At 39.6% G+C, this 17,497-nt stretch overlaps 1 pseudogene; it reads left to right on the forward strand.

Annotated features, from left to right (window-relative positions):
* Nucleotides 1-14,959: 14,959 nt before the first annotated feature.
* Nucleotides 14,960-16,921, forward strand: LOC133780542 (protein TAB2 homolog, chloroplastic-like; annotated as a pseudogene).
* The last annotated feature ends 576 nt before the right edge of the window (nt 16,922-17,497 follow it).

Raw genomic sequence — 17,497 nt, forward strand, 5'->3', positions numbered from 1 at the left:
ACTATAATTAGTCTATATTTTATCAATAAATGAAAAATTGTTATTATTTTATTCAATTTAATTGTATTGTTTAATTAACATATGCAGCGGCTGCTGCAAAAAGAAGAGGTCGGTCTCAATCCAAAAATTTGGAGCAGGTCGTCAACGACAATAAAGGTCCGCTAGCTCTACAATTTGATATGAAGGAGAGAACCTACAAAGCAGTAGGTGATATTGGGGTGTTGTTCACGAAACTTATTCGCAACCTTATTGGTCACCATGTCCCGTTATATTATGACTCGTGGCAGAGTGTTCCAGATGAGCACAAGATTGGATTGATGCAAAAACTTGAGGTAAATATATCTACATATTCACGTGTAATGTTTTTTTTTATAATTTAAAAAATCTCACCATTTTTTTAAGGAACTTTTCATTCTTCCCAAAGCTCTCCCTGAGTGGCAACTGATAGAGACTGAGATTGAGCGAGAGTTTCAGGATCGCTACAAGGATAGAAAAGGTCGCAAGAAAAGACACTTCAATGAACAAGGAGGGTATGATAATATCGAGACAGCCAGAAAGAATCCACCGAAGGACATTGACAACAAAAGTTGGCAGAAGTTGGTTGACCTTTTCACCACTCCACAGTTCATGGCACGCTCAAAGGAAAATGCTGCCAACAGAGCAAAACATAAGTATCCAAGTCTCCATGGATCGACTTCTTATGCTTCTGCTCGATTTAAGAAGGTAAATAAAAATATATAGATAATTTTAAATATTTTAAGTTATCTTAATAATAATTTCAATATTTAACTGAGATTTTGTTAAATTTTGTTTTCTAAAGATGAATCTTCAGACCAAGGAACTGCTCAACATTATCGATACCTTCCATGACATGAACAATCATCCGACATGAGGATGGGTGAACACGAATGCTAAGGATGAATATGTAAGTAACTTTCTAAGTTTTGTATCTATGTATATTATTCAATTATATTATTTATTAATTGTCTTGTTTCTAAACTACAGGATGCATTGCATCAAGAAGTCCAGACACAATCTCAATCTTAGTCTCAATATGAATCTGAAGCAGGAAGTGCCAATATCAATGAGACACAAGTCATCTCAAAGGTACTTGGTCAACGTCGTGTCCACAACTGAGGTATTGGACGGAAGTTGAACGACACTAGTACATTTGCCTCAAGCACCACCAGATCCTCTTCACAATCAGAGGTATCACCGTTTCCGTCCACCACAGTTGGCCCTCCGAAAATACCACATGAGGCTTTCCAGTCCATGATTCAAGACTTCAGTCAAGCCTTTATGACCCAGAACAACAACTTCCAGCAAATGCAACAATATTTGCTAACAACAAATCCAAGCATCCAACCTCCACAATTTCAGCCTGTCAACTTGGACATGAACATGATACAGTCCATGATGGCAAGCTTTCAACCACAACAACCACGACAGCCACAACCACCACAGCCACCACAACAGCAACAACCACAGCCACCACAACAGCCTGACGATAATGACTTTGGAATTGATTTTGATGACATTTAGTTTTTTTAAGTTACTATTTTTAAATTATTAATATTTTGTGTTGTTTTTTTTTTTATTTTGGAGACAATACTACTTATGTTTTGCTATCTTACATTTTGGAGGCTATGAATATTGTTAAATTGGTTTTATTATTTAATTAATAAATTTGTTTTATTATTTAATTAATTAAGTTGGTTTATTTATTTATTTATTTAATATTTTATAAAATAAATTCTAATCAATATAATTAATTAAATATATATATTTTTTTAAATTGTATACCTACAACGACGACATGTCGTCGCCATGTCGTCGCCATAGGGTGAACGCTGAACAAAAAAATCAGAGTTTTCATGACACTATAGCGATGCCATGTCATCGATGAAGGCATATAAACCCACGCACTCTTTAGCGACGACATGGCGTCGCTATAGATGGAGCGTCGATGGACCTACAGTGACCACATGTCGTCACTATAGAAGTTTTTTGAAATTCAAATTTTCAAATCTTGCACCACCAACAGTGACAACTGCGACCGATATGTCGTCGCTGTAGTAAAACACTTCTGCGACGACTGCATTTTGTCGTCGCTGTAGATTGCTACAAATACGAACCTACAGCGATGACTTCTTGATCTACGGCGATGGCAAAATTCGTTGCTGTAGAGCCTTTTTCTTGTAGTGTACCCTGTCTAAAGAAGAGAAACAAATATTATGTCATTCTTTGTCGAATGTGAAAGTACTAGAAGGTTATTCTTCAAAAATGTATGCATTGGTATATATGAAAATTTTGAATTTAGTTGGAATGAAGTCTCATAATCACCATACACTACTTGAACATTTTCTATTGGTAGCTTTCCGCTCTGTGTTGCCCAAAAAAGTTTGATATGCAATTACCAAACTATGCTTCTTCCTTAAATCTATTTGTTGTAAAGTATTAGATGTATCAAAGTTGGACAATCTCCAAACAAGTCTTGTGATAACTTTGTGTGAGTTGGAGCAGTATTTCCCACCTTCATTTTTTGACATAATGAATCATTTAATAGTTCATTTGATGAGAGAGGTAAAATTGTTTGGACTAGTATACTTGAGATGGATGTACCCATTTGAATGGTATATGAAGATTTTTAAAATGTTATGTTAGTGTTTACCCTAAAAAATACTACTCGCTGACATGGCAAGATTCGTGTACACGTGGGATATACCTGTCTCCTCAGTGACTACAATCAAGTCGACCAACGACCAGGAGAGAAGTTGCTCGATGGATTTAAGAAGAATGCTCAACCATACGGTAGACGATGGGCTGGCATGTACGACCAGGTCCGGTCGTGGTAACAAAGTCACATTTCAAATACAGTTATAAGATATTTCTAAGATATTTTATCCTATTTTTATGTAAAGATTATGTTTTCTGTTATATTTCAAATATGTATAAATCAAGGTGTATTGGGCCCCGTCGACACACAAGTAGATTCTTGAGCCTATAAATAGGACTCAAAGGACTCTTTGAAAATGGGCTGGAGACCTTTGCGGAGCTTGTGAAACTCAGTAAACCCTTGTTTGTTGATCGCAGGTTCCATAAGATATCAATAACAACGTTAAGTGGAAGTAGGTTATTACCAATATCTGGGGCCGAACCACTATAAATTTTGTGTCGTTTATCATCTTGAGTTCAATTGATCTTATTTCTATCAGTTTTATTGACTCCGTGTCATTGACCAAATCGAGGGTCAACATTTTGGTGCTTTCATTAAGAGCTAAACTCAAGACATTCAAGAAGATCAAATGGTAAAGACAACCAGGAAAGCGGGGAAAACTTCTGGGAATATGCCAAATCAACCTCCTCCACAAGATGTAGCAGAGGATGAGCCACAGGTGGAGTTGGAAAAGGAGGAGATGGATGTTGAAACATTGCAGTCAACTTTGATTATATTGCAAGAAGAATTAGCCAATATGATAGCTAATCAAGAGAATGTAGTTGAGACAATGGTGTTGCAGCAAAGGGAGATTGACCGGCAGGACCAAGAACTGAATCAACGGCAAGCTGACATGGATTGCCGGCTGAGGGATACCACTGCAGCCTTAGAGGTGGCCATTTAATTGGCTCGAGGACAGCCTGCACCTGCCTCCCAACCGAATCAGCCACCCAACACTCACCCTCATCAAAATCTACATTCAGAGCACAACCAAGGAATCCTCAAAGACCAGAGCAACCTCTTGCTGCTTAACAGGAGAGGCCAGTCCAAGATCCTGAGCAGCGACCACCCTCTCGTGCTGGTCGAGATAACTCCCAGCAGCAAAGGCAGAATAGGGCCGGGTAGCATCCAAGAAGCGCTAGATGCTAGGCAGCTGAGGAGAAAAACCTTTCTAGCAAGGGACAACGCCCCTCGAGAAGTAGAAGACAGACGGATTAAGGCTTTGCGGTCAGAGGTCCCCCACGACATAGTAATGACAGGCGGACGTGCCAGCAGGGAGAGGGGGAAATAGTGCAAACAACGGGTCGCACCCTCATAGGTTACAATTTAGAGATGACCATGATTATAATGAGGCGGATTCAGGCAGGAAGAACACTGGCTGACAACAGGAAGAGAGAGGCGAACGACAAAATCCTCCACCAATGGAGAACAAACCTGTAAGCCAAAACGCTGGGGGCAGCCTAAACAGGCCAATGTCTTTGACCAAATAGGTGCAAGCGAGCAAAGGTGAAGGGATGAAGACCTGAGGGATGTACTCAATAACTGAAGGGAAAGACACGATGAGTACTTCCCCTCAGCCATGGTCGCTCCAGCAATACCAAATGTTGTTCAGGCCTAAATAGATGCCTTGAATCAAGTCGTGCAACAACTAGTTGGGAACATGGCATCCCATATAGAATTTGATCGGAGGAAGGGTACCCCATTCATTCATAGACTTGCTATGGAAAAAAATCCGAGAAAATTTAAGATGTCAATTTTACCCAACTTTACAGGAGGAGAAGATCCTGTATCTCATGTTAACAAGTTTAAGATATAGATGGACATCCAAAAGGTGTCAGATGATGCTTAATGCAGAATTTTTCTTGCCACGTTATCCGAATTTGCTCAGGAGTGGTATTTCAAGTTCCCTTCGGCCAACATAGTTTCCTGGGAAATGTTTGTAAAGGATTTTTATGGACAGTTCTATGCTGGTCGAATACACTCAACAGAGGTCAATCAACTGGTCGAGATTCAACAGAAGGAAGGAGAAACCCTAAAAGGGTATATACAACGGTTCATGCGAGCCACTACTCGTGTCAAATCTATTGGAGATAAGGGAAAGATGATGGAGTTTAAGGCTGGAGTTCGACACCATTCTCCCCTTCGGAGTAGCTTACAAAATAATGGACTCAAGAGCACTCAGGAATTCCTGGATCGAGCAGACAAGTATATTAAGCTTGAAGAGGCTATTGCTAATGAAGGGAAATCTCCTATGGACGACCAGGGCAAGAAGGAAGACCCCACCAAAGCCACCAATGGGTTTGGTAAACCCAATGGCAATGACAAAAATAACGGGAAAAATGAGGGGAAAAGGGCGAACAACGAGTTAGCAACATCTGATAACAAGCGCCCAAGAAAATAGATACGAGGCAAGGTTCACCAATTACACTACCCTAATCGATAGCCGAGCTAAAGTATATCAAGCCAGTCATACCACTGTTCCCTTTCGACGGCCAACACCAATTAGAAAAGATATCTCCAAAATGGACACGACCAAGTTTTGTCATTTTCACAACGACTATGGCCATGACACCAATGAGTGTAACCAGCTCAAGGATGAAATAAAGTTCTTTATCCGACAAGGACATCTAAGGAGGTATGTACAAGCAGGTGGATGTTCTCAACAGGAAGCTCACAGAGGCAACGAGCACGTGCCTATACGCCAATGGTTGTCTCCTTTACAGCCAGCTCCAGTCGCTGGTACATTGTTGACCATCTGCAGAGGACCACACATAGCATGTGATAGTGGTAAGGGAAGAGAGAGATATGCCAGAACTCTACGTCACGACCAGGACATCAAAATGATTAGTGTCGAGGAGCGAACTCCCAAGAAAGCTTGAAGAGGAAGAGTTAATAATTTTCTCTGAACTAGACGCTCAACATGTTTAATTTCCCCACTTAGATCCTCTGGTCATAAATGTTCAGATTGCCAACATGATGGTAAAATGTGTGTTGGTAGATACAGGAAGCTCGGTCAATATTTTGTATAAATCTTCACTGGAAAGAATGACATAATCAGTGCAAGATTTAGAACCATGCAACCAAACCATCTACAATTTTTTTAACCAAATGACTCGCACCAACAGGGTCGATTAGACTCCCAGTCACAGCAGGAGCTACACCTGCGAACAGGACATTACTCGCTACTTTCATAGTAGTTGATTGTCCGTCTACATATAATGATGTGATTGGAAGACCTATACTTGTCGATCTGTGAGCCGTAACTTCAGTATGGCATTTAACCATGAAATTGCCGACTGACGCGGGAGTTACGTGCGTGTTGGGAAACCAATGAGAAGCTAGAAAATGCTACAATTCCTCGATCATAATAGCAAGAAGAGGTGGATCAGGGGATAGAGCTGAAAAAATGTTCCTGGTAGTAAACGAAACACAAGCCTAATCAGGTGAACAAGTCACCAAATAGGGTATTTGCCAAAGGGAGGATGGGGACATAGATGCTCACTTTGGGGATTTTGAAGATAATGTGAGACCCGTGGAGGACCTCGAGGAGGTCCAGTTAGAAGAGACAGATCTGACCAGGGTTGTGAAAGTCAATAAAAAATTAGAGACAACAACGAAAAACAAAATGGTAGAGTTTTTGAAGAAACACCAGGAGGTCTTTTCCTGGTCGCATAAAGACATGGTTGGAATAGATCCAACGGTGATCAGCCATGTCTTGAATATAGACAAAAACTTTCCACTTGTACAAAAAAAGAAGGTTGTTCGACAAAGATAGATCTAAGGCCTTGAAAGAAGAAGTCGAGAAGTTGAAGGAAGACTTTCCACATCTTGGGTCTCTAATCCCGTACTAGTCCCCAAGCCAAATGGAACATGGAGGACATGCGTGGATTTCACAGACCTTAATAAAGCCTGCCCAAAGGATTGTTTCCCACTTCCAAGAATTGACCAGCTAGTCGATGCTACGTGAGGACATGAAATTCTATCGTTCATGGGTGCATACTCTAGTTATAATCAAATTAGTATGCATCCACCTGATGAGGATCACACTAGCTTTCAAACAGATATGAGACTTTACTGCTATAAAGTAATGCCTTTTGGTTTGAAAAATGCTGGTGCGACCTAGCAGCGACTAGTCAACCACATGTTCAAAAACCTAATTGACAATAACATGGAAGTATATGTGGACGATATGCTGGTCAAGTCGAAAAAGGCCGAAGAACACATCAAGGACCTAAAAAAATGCTTCAATATCTTAAACAAATATCAAATGAAACTGAACCCTCTTAAGTGTTCCTTTGGTGTTGGATCAGGGAAGTTTTTGGGATTTATAGTAAACTCACGAGGAATCGACGCTAATCTCAAAAAAATTCAGGCATTGATCGAAATGCAGTCCCCCGCCAAGATTAAAGATGTTCAAAGCCTAATGGGAAGAATTGCGGGCCTAAGTAGATTCATATAAAAATCAACGGACAAGTGTGTTCCATTTTTTAATCTGCTCAGAGGCAACAAAAAGTTTGAATGGACAGAAGAGTGTGAACAAGCCTTTCAAGCATTAAAATCCCACACGTCACAACCACCTATTTTGTCCAAACCGATCGAAGGAGAAGCTTTGTTCATCTATTTAACAATTACAGAGTACGCAGCTAGTGTTGTTTTAATTAGAGAAGAGGACAACATTCAAAAAACAGTATACTACGTAAGCAAGAGGCTAGTGGGAGCAGAACTACGATATCCGCCCATAGAGAAATTAGCATATTGCTTGATTCTGGCATCTAGAAAGCTACGACCCTACTTTCATGCTCACCCCATTATAGTGCTCACCTACCAGCCACTACGGTAAGTTCTACAAAAACTAGAAGCCAGCAGTTCAAAATTTTCTATTCGCCACGAGCATCTATAAAGGGACAGGCCCTAGTAGATTTCATTGCGAAATTCACTAGACTCCCTGCCAACGAACTGTTGATAGAGACTGATGATCAAAATCAATCCCCTACCTGGAAGCTGTTCATAGACGGTTCATCCAACGAGCACAAATTAGGGACAGGGTTGATTTTAATCACACCTGAAGGACATCGGTTTCACTGTGCGATCATATTCGACTTTACAACCTCCAACAATGAAGTTGAGTATGAGGCTCTGCTCCCAGGATTAAGACTAGCCAAAGTTATGGATATAAGATCACTAGAAGTATATAGTGATTCTCAGCTAGTAGTTAATCAAATTATGGGAGAATATCAAGTTAGGGGTCTCAAGATGGTGGCTTATTTGAACAAAGCAAAGGACTTGGTGGCGCGGTTTGAAAAGTATACTATCCAGCAAGTTCCTCGCGATCAGAACTCAAATGCTGATGCCTTAGCCAAGTTGGCAAGCGCTAAAGATGCTGACGCCTTGAGCATAGTACCCGTCGAACATTTTTCATCGCCAAGCATTCAAGTGGAAGAATCCTCGCTAGTGATACAAGCGTCAGACACGTGGATGACACCCATCATCAAATATCTCGAGCAATGATTATTACCAGCAGAAATGAACAAAGTGAGGACACTTCAAAGAAAATTAGCACGATTTATTTTGGTCGATGGAGTCTTGTATAGACGAGGATACTCAATGCCTCTATTACGATGTATTTTTAAGGAGATGGCTAAGGAATTAATGCAAGAAGTACATGAAGGTTTCTATAGAGATCATGCTGGGGGGGAAAAGTTTGTCAAAAAAGATTCTTCGGCAAGGATATTTCTGGCCTACCATGATCGAGGACTCTATGGAATTTGTTAAAAAGTGTGACAAGTGTCAAAGGTTTCCAAGATAACACGAGCAGCCCGAAATAATCTCAAACAGATGCAAAGTCCGTGGCCGTTTGCAATTTGGGGAATTGATCTGATTGGATCTTTACCTATTGGTAAAGGGAGTGCCAAGTATGCAGTAGTTGTTGTTGACTACTTTACTAAGTGGGCTGAAGCTGAGCCACTTGCAACTATAACGACCAAGAAAGTATTGGATTTCGTCGTTAAAAACATCATATGTCGATATGGGCTACCAAGAAAGATTGTTTTAGATAATGGCATGCAATTTAACAGTGATCTTTTCACTGATTTTTGCGAAAGGCATGGTATTATAAAGAGTTTTTTGTCAGTTGCTCATCCACAGGCCAACGGACAAGTTGAAGCCGCTAACAAGACTTTAAAGGACACACTAAAGAAAAGACTTGAAGAGGCAAAAGGGGCATGGCCAGAAATATTTCCAGAAATACTCTGGTCATATAGAACATCTCACTGAACAGCAACAGGCCATACACCATTTTCTTTTGCCTATGGGTATGAAGCCATGTTGCCTGTTGAGTTAGATCCCCCATCACATAGAAGGCTAACATACGACCAGAATACAAATGACCAATTATTGATGGATTTTTTGGATTTAGTTAATGAAAGGCACGAGTAGGCTCAACTTCGAACAAAAAGTCACTTGATATTTCAACTCTAAAGTACGCGAAAGAAAGTTTGACGTGGGAGATTTAGTACTCAGAAGAGTTTTTCACAACACTCGCGACAATAGTACTGGAGTGCTCGGCCCAAACTAGGAAGGCCCATATCAAATTGAAGAAATCTTTCAACCAGGCACATATAAACTTGCTCGCTTAAATGGAAATCTCATTCCTCGCTATTGGAATGGAGAACACCTGAGCAAGTACTATCAATGAACAACTCTTTTTAAAGAATTGGCTTGTATTATGTTGACCTTTGATTTGGCCAACGACACGGAGTCAGAATAACGACAAAGAAATAAGAAAGCAATCAAGAATGGAATTAAATGGTAAAGAAATGGCACAAATGATTTATAGTGGTTCGGCCCCAACTGTGTGGTAATAACCTACGTCCACTTAGTAATATTATTGATGTTGAATCCCAATGCTGTGATCAAAGAACTAGGGTTCTTGAGTTTCACAAGCCTTAGGAGAATTACAACTTTTCGGAGGATAATCACACTTACACTCTTTCTATGAGTATTCAGAAAAAAGGTTCCAAAAGTCCCTTTCCTTGAGCCCTCTCATGCATATTTATAGGCTCAAGAGGGGTTACATGGGCCAATAGGCCTTAATTCTCCTTAATATCAGCGTATTAAGGCAATAAAAAGAATATAATAAATGTAGTTATTACAAGATTACATATATTTAAAGGAAATAACTCGAAGCATGTGACCAGTCTAGTCGAATCTAATCGCGAGATCCAATGAAGCAATAAGGAGCTGGTCGATAGTCGAACAACACCTCTTCACTTTGACACTGCCACGTGCCAACCGCGTGCAATAAATTCTTGCCACGTCATCAGGAGCCATTTTTGGGTAAACATATTAATTATACTTTTTACAAGTTTATGAACAAGGGCTGGTTAGTTAAATGACTGGTCGCTTATAAGTGTAAGGTCAATCTTTGATCACTTGTAGAGACATGATTTTTTCCATTTTATTACGAGAAATAAAAGGAACTATGCACAGCCAATTACTCTTGCCAATTATTGTATTTATTACAAGTATTTTCTCATTACGTGTGTTGTTTTGCTATATTATCAATAACTGTTTATCAAATACACGAGCAGTAATGTTCGAATAGGACTTGGTCATGGCAAGTGACCGAGAACCTTAAGCTCCTCAATCACTTGGGGGGCGTATAAGATACTAAGCAAGCAAAGCATGTCAAATGGCATATGTAAACACACGAGCAAAATAAGGGATAGAATACTACGACACCTACGATATTTTTCAAAAAATTTAGTTGGTTTTGTGAAAATCTTAACAAAGTGTTATGCTAAGTTCGGTCATATGAGCAAATGTTATAATAGAAATAAGTATATTATAATATCATAATGAAATGTCTTTACACTGTGAGCAATTTCTGCTCGGATGTAATTGAAATATAAAAGAAAAGCTGCCTTATGCAGCAAAATTGTCTCAACAACACGAACTGATTGTTCACATGTTTTAGTTACAAAGTTAATAAAAAAAATCAAAATCAAATTATTGTGCAGCTGGAGGAGGGTCTTGCTGAGATTGCTGGTCGATTTTTGTTCCCGCATCTTCTTCAGCACCATCGATGCCTGTCGCCAGGGAATTTTAAGGAGATTCTTGAGTATTCTTTTCCTCTTCTAGGCAAGTAGCGCACTTTGCCAGTTTGAGCTACCTCATCTACTCGGGAAGGTAGTCGAAATTCACCCCTGGGTTGTTCTTCCAAAACAAATTGAAGCAATTGAAGGTTGCTCCTCTGAAAATCTCCAGGTTTTAGGAATTTGTTTCCTTGAGCAGCTTGACTCACTCCTCTAGCCCAGTGGCCTCCTTCATGCTGGCCACCAGGTCTTCTTGGAGTTTGGTTGCTTCCTTGAAGTTGTTTTCCGAAGCTTCCTTAAACTTTTCTTTGGCAGCAACGACTTTGGCCAGCTCTTCTTGGCTTCTTTTTAGCTCATCGGTTAAACCAACGACTTTGCCATCAATCGCCTTGATCTCCTCGACATGTTTGGCCTCGATCTCCTTAGCACGACGCCAACCATGGCTCATTGTTAGGATACCCTGCGAACAGAGAAAAAGTGAAACAGTTAGAGGCAATTAAAGAAAATGTTACTAGACTAAAACAGTAAAAAAAAAACACTTACACTGGGGACTTCAGAAAGCCCATGACTCATGACCTGACTATGCTTCAGTGGGGGAAGATGAGCAAAGTCTTCCTGGCTACGACGGTGGTTGGACAATCTTTGCAGCTTCTTGTAGGGAGCGTTAAAAGCGTTGTTTAGCATGTCAGCTGCCGGGGATCTCCCTGCCTGCTCGGAGGAAGGGCCAATGTGAGGAGGAGGAGTAGGAGGAGGAGGCGTTGTAGTTCTTGAAGGAGTTGGAGCCGGAGGGTCTTCTAATCGAGCCTTTTTCTTGGAAGGGTCACTACTACTCTCCACATGATGCCTTCTACTCGATTTCTTCTTGCTCGAAGGAGCTTCAGCAGAGGCGTACATGTCAAAAGCGTCTTCAGATGGCATGACTACAAAAAAAAATTGAGCAGATATGTTAAGAAGTAATGTGGAGTGATAATGGAATAATGTAAAGAGAAATACCAAGTAGTATACCCGAACTATATTTACTGGTCGATATATTATCTAAAAAAATACAGCTACACTCACTATTTGTCTCGAAGAGGTCCACGTTAAAATTACAGGTTAAATTTAAAATTTCCATCCTTATCAAATAAATGATAAGGGATGGACAAATTATCTAGAAGTGAAAATTCTATACCGTTCTAATCTGAGGACTCAAGTATAGGACCAGTATATTCTGGAAGTTTTTGCTTTCCCCTCCCATGATGGGCAAGGGCAGTGGTGATTCGAGGGTTTCTGGAGGGCTCTCGGCTGGTCACTCCTGTTGGTCATCGCCTTGGGTTGTAACACATCTCGCTGCTGCTCGGGGATTTCCTGTCCTTTAGTGCCCTATCCAGTTGCACTCCCCAGAGTGGATTCCCTCACTTCTTGATGAGGTTCCAAAAGGCCGACCAGCCTTAAATTTCTTTTACGAACCAACTCATTGACGCTATTTTCTATGTTCGTCATGCTGGCTAGGGATGTGGCCATTATCTCCATCTCTGTAGTGGGGTCTAGTCGATGCCATGGACCTAAGCGCAATACCAAATTACTATAGACAAGGAAAGGAAAAACTAACAAAAATAAACGATCAGAAAGTCCGACCATAGATTGAAAAGCTTACCTCCTCGTGTGAAGGCCAAGTTGTCAGCATCCAGGTCTGTAGTGAGGAAGTACTCCTGGAAGTATTTTCCTACGTTGGATTTATGGGTAACATCACTCAAGAATATGCAAGCAGATTCCTGGTGGCAGAAGTGGAAAAACCCCGTGTTGTTTTGGTTGGGATTGGATTTAAGATCAAACAGATAGTTGATCTCGTGTAGGGTAGGCATAGGCCATTTTTTGTGGTTGTAAAGGATATAGAGTGTTGATAGTACTCTATATCCATTGGGTGTTATTTGAAAATGGGAGACCTCGAAATAATTGGCCACCCCTTGGAAAAAATTGTGCAAGGGCAAGATTGCCCCTGCCTCGATGTGATACCTTGACCAAGCACTGAAGGTGCCTCTAGGCACATTTGCCCCTTTGTTCGGGTGTGAGTTTATGTAAGGTAATACCAGGAAGCCCATACTTCTTGGAATACTTGGCCACCATCCTCGTCGATATGACACTAGGAGGGGCAGCATACCAGTCTGTTTCTGCTCGAGAGCCATTGCGAGGATGGGCTATGGGCTGAAGGTCTGGTGGTGAGAAATTTAGAGGTTGAGGATCATTTGACGGACCCTCGATATTAGTTGCAAGATGGTTAGAAGGTGAATTGGTAGTTTTATTTTTCTAACGAGCAGTATATTTGACACGACCCATGTTTGGTTGACTGGCTGAAGGACTGGTTTGGGATTTTGTTTTGAAGATAAAGGCTCAAGAAAAGGTAAAGAAAGTTGTTCTTGATCCTCGAACAGCAACGCAAGAAGGTCGTCATCTATTGGACTCTCACCTCCCTAGGGATCATGCATGAATATCTGAGAGGAGAAAAAGGGAATTGAGAATCTATAACCAATAGTTAGAAGAAAAAGAAAAGCAAGGATAGCGTTGCTCGTGTATAAAAGTTAAGCTTTTATACAACCAGCAGAATCTTGATAAAAACATAATAAATGTGCGAGCAGTTTGAAAAAACAGATCAAAGTGAGAAAATGAAAAGTTTTTCTGAAAAAACCTTTTCAACTTCAAAAACAGACGGGAAAAACCCATTTTTTTAAGAAGTTTAAAATCGAATTTTTAATTCGATTTTGGACCCAACATCAGTATTCTTATACCCCACATTGCTTTTTAAGCATTGCCTAGTACATTATACTTTCTGACCTGTGAAATTGGCCAACGGTCGTATGTACAGTATACGACACCTTTTGAACGAAATAAATATAATAAACGATAGAGTACGATTATCTTAAATAAACACACATGAATTTTATAGTGGTTCAGTCCTGTTTTGATGAACAGTAATAACGTAATCCACTTAGTCTTTAGTATTGAATTACTCGACAATTACAAGTACGAACTGATGAGTTCACTCCACAAAATGATTTTTCTCGCAAATTTCCAGAAAAAGAGATCCCTTGAAATGAAGCCCTGGGTCCTTTATTTATAGTACCCAAGGACTGTTACATGACCAGTATTACTGGGATCGTGGTTTGGTACACGATTATCAGGTAGTGGAGATACGTGTCCACCTCCCCATGATTATGAGATCGTGGGTCTTCTAGTTGTTTCTCTAGATCATGGTGTATAATACACGATAGAAACCTCTGGGAAGATGTTAATGTTAGGAAACTTATACAAGTTCTTTATTTATTTTCATGTAGATCTAATATTATTCAAATTAATATGAGATAACCTAGAACATGTTTCTAAAATTGAATTCAAAGAGAAAAAATGATAATAATACTTACATTATACGCAGCAAAATGAATGAGTCATTCCTTCAGTTTCTCTAACCCATGTATCCTTTCTGTCACAGAGTATTACCAAGAAACTGAACCGATCTTCAATTTTCTTCTCAAAATTACAGAACTCTGGGAAACTATCCAAAATTGACTTGGTCAACTTTGATAATTCTAATTGATAATCAAATCAATTAATTGAGACTATCTAGATGATTTTATCCAAGGTATAGTGGGGACCATGGGCCTATGAAATCAAGCTCCAGTAAGTTATCATAAATCACTACACCAAACACCCATTACCATAACACATCATTATAATACTATTTAAAAAGAGCTATGGTATATTTATATATATATGTGTGTGGGAAAAAAAGGGCGGTAATTTATTTTGGGAACCCGCCTACCTTATATTTTTTACTAATTCCTTCTTCTTTTTCAGAAAAACTCCCTCGTTTTCTTCCGTCTCCGAAGTCAATCCATGCTTCAGCTCCGACCACCTAATCACCATCCTCACAACCATTTTTCTCCGAGCCAAGCTCTAAATCTCAAGCACCTGTGAACCCAACCCCCAAACCAAGTGACCCCAGGTGCGAGCCCATTTCTGTGTGCCTTTGACCCAATGCGACTTCCATTCGCGAGCCACCACCAGGCGCGATTCTATACCCGTTCCGCTGTAGAGCCCCGAGTGTGCACCAAGCTGGAGCTTGAATGATCCTGAGTTGCAGAGGAAGAAAATGGTGGCTGGGTATATGGCTTACGTCGTTGAGGGGTATATTTGGATTTTTTGTCTTGAATGATGCTTGAGTGAATAGTTTACCGTTCCTTACCAGAAATTTTAGATTTTAGTATCACTCAATCTCAGAAACCCATTTCCAACTTCACAAAACCAATTAAAATCCCATTCAGTTTCTCCTCGAACCCTCCCAGAAGCTGGCCAAAACTACGCTGTTTCGGGGGGTTGAGTTCCATTTCAGGAAGCTCGGTTTCGATGCAAGAAGAAGTGGAAATTGAGGAGGAGGAAGAAGAAGAAGATGGCCCAACTGTCGAGCTCTGCTATCTCGACCCTGAAACGAATCCCAATAGCCTTACGGAATGGGAGCTTGATTTTTGCTCAAGACCCATTCTTAATATCAGAGGGAAGAAGCTTTGGGAGCTTGTGGTTTGTGATGAGTCTTTGTCATTGCAATATACTAAGTACTTTCCCAATAATGTGATCAATAGTATTACTTTGAAGGATGCCATTGAGGGAATCAGTGAAGATTTGGGTATTCCTTTACCTGATAAAATACGCTACTTCAGGTATATTTATTGGTCTCAACAATCATATGAGTTTTTCAGTTTAGAGTTATGAGTTTCATGGGTTTTTTTTATTGGATTTTAGGTCACAAATGCAGACAATTATAACAAAGGCTTGTAATGAGCTTGGTATAAAACTTGTTCCTAGTAAAAGGGTATGCATAGTTCTTTTTGTTTAACTTTACGCTCTCCTATCACGTTGTTAAAAATATATGGTAATATTGCAACTTCAAGAAAAAGATAGCTTGTAAAGTGGCAAAATTAAGTTATAAAATGAACACAAAGAGCATGAAGAGAATGAGTTTTGGTGTGTAGAACTAAGTAGCAAAGATCTCTTTTTATATCTTCCAAGCCTTCATAAACCCAAAAGATGTTTTGGGAGATTCCATCTTTAAAATGACTGTCACAACCTATCAAGTTAGTGCATAACTCCAGTTTTAGTTCAAACAGCCAACAGGTATACAGACACAACTAATCATATATATAAAGCTGTTAATTTCAACTTAGCTAACTTGGAGTGAGATTAGCTAAATACATAGTGAACTTGAGAAGCTTTCTTATTCTACTATGCTGTCTAGCATTCTTATGGTTTGTTTGTTTCAGTGTGTATCACTGCTGTTATGGTTGGATGAAAGATTTGAGACTATACATACTCGTCATCCTGGTTACTAGAAAGGAGCTAAGCCGCTTCTCGCGTTAGATAACCCTTTCCCAATGGAACTTCCGTATAATCTTTTTGGGGATAGATGGGCTTTTGTCCAATTACCTTTGTCAGGTTAGAAATAGCTAAAAGTACTACTTTTTCTCGTTACTGATTCTATGTTGACATGTTTTACAAGCATTCTCATTATACTTTTCTTGTATTGAACTTTCTTTCTTTGACTATAGTCCGTAAGTAATACTAAGTTTTGCCCCATGTTTTCAGCTGTTCGGGAGGAGATTTCATCCTTAGAATCAAAACTTGTATTCGGTTCAAGTTTAGATTTGGATTTGTTGGGGATTGAAATTGATGACGGCACATTGATCCCAGGGTTGGCTGTTTCTTCTTCACGAGCTAAACTGCTAGCAGGTGCGTACTCTATTCTCTACAAAGCATCACTAAGCAATAGGCCAACAACCTTTTAAGGATCTGTGCCTTAATTTCCTCAATCTTTTGTTAGTTTCACTCTATAAATTGCTAGCATTTTCTTCATACAAATTTGGAATTTCTCCCAAAGTAGCAGATAATCAAGGCTTAGAAACTAAGTTCTTTGACTATAGCATGAGGTTTGCTCCAATAAGATATGAGCTTCGAGTCCCTCTTAGGCACTTACATAGCGAGTTATTTATTGTTTCTTAGACCCCAATAGGTGGGGGTGTCTAGTTTCAAAAAAGAAAAAGAAAAATTGCATGGATAGCTGTTTTCAGTGTTTAGATAAGCATGCTAAGAGAAAAACCAGTGGCTACTGACTGATTTCTATTATGATAATTAACCAGGCCAACCAATCTGAGAAGAATTTGCAGGAAGGCAATTTGTACTACGTTATTTCAAATAGGTAGATTTCTTTTTTCCACTTTGCATTCTTAATGCTTGGTTTCGAATTTCTGGATGTACTTATGATTGTTTTCTTTAATTAATTGTTCATATTGAAACAAAGTATGCTTATATTGCCCCATTAGATGCTAAACTTATAATTGATTTTTAATTAAGTTCAAAACATCTGATGAGTGCACTAGGTTTTGCAAGCCCAGTCTTCTAGTTACTCGTTGTTATATTTCTTTCTTTTGGGGAAATAGTTTCAAGATGGACATGTATTATTTGTGGGCTATTGGATGTTTGGCTAGGTTTTCGAATATTTTGTGGCTCTCAGAGCCTAGTTTAACTAAAAATCCTAGTATCTTTCTTTGCTTGGTGCAAGTAAATAATTTCATAAAATTTTGCTTTATGTGAAGTAAAGGCAATATATGTTATGTTCTTATTTATTGGGTTATCCTGGTTTTCGTACATGTGGGTGTATCAT

The sequence above is a fragment of the Humulus lupulus genome, chromosome 5 (assembly GCF_963169125.1).
Source record: "Humulus lupulus chromosome 5, drHumLupu1.1, whole genome shotgun sequence".
Classification (NCBI taxonomy): Eukaryota; Viridiplantae; Streptophyta; class Magnoliopsida; order Rosales; family Cannabaceae; genus Humulus; species Humulus lupulus.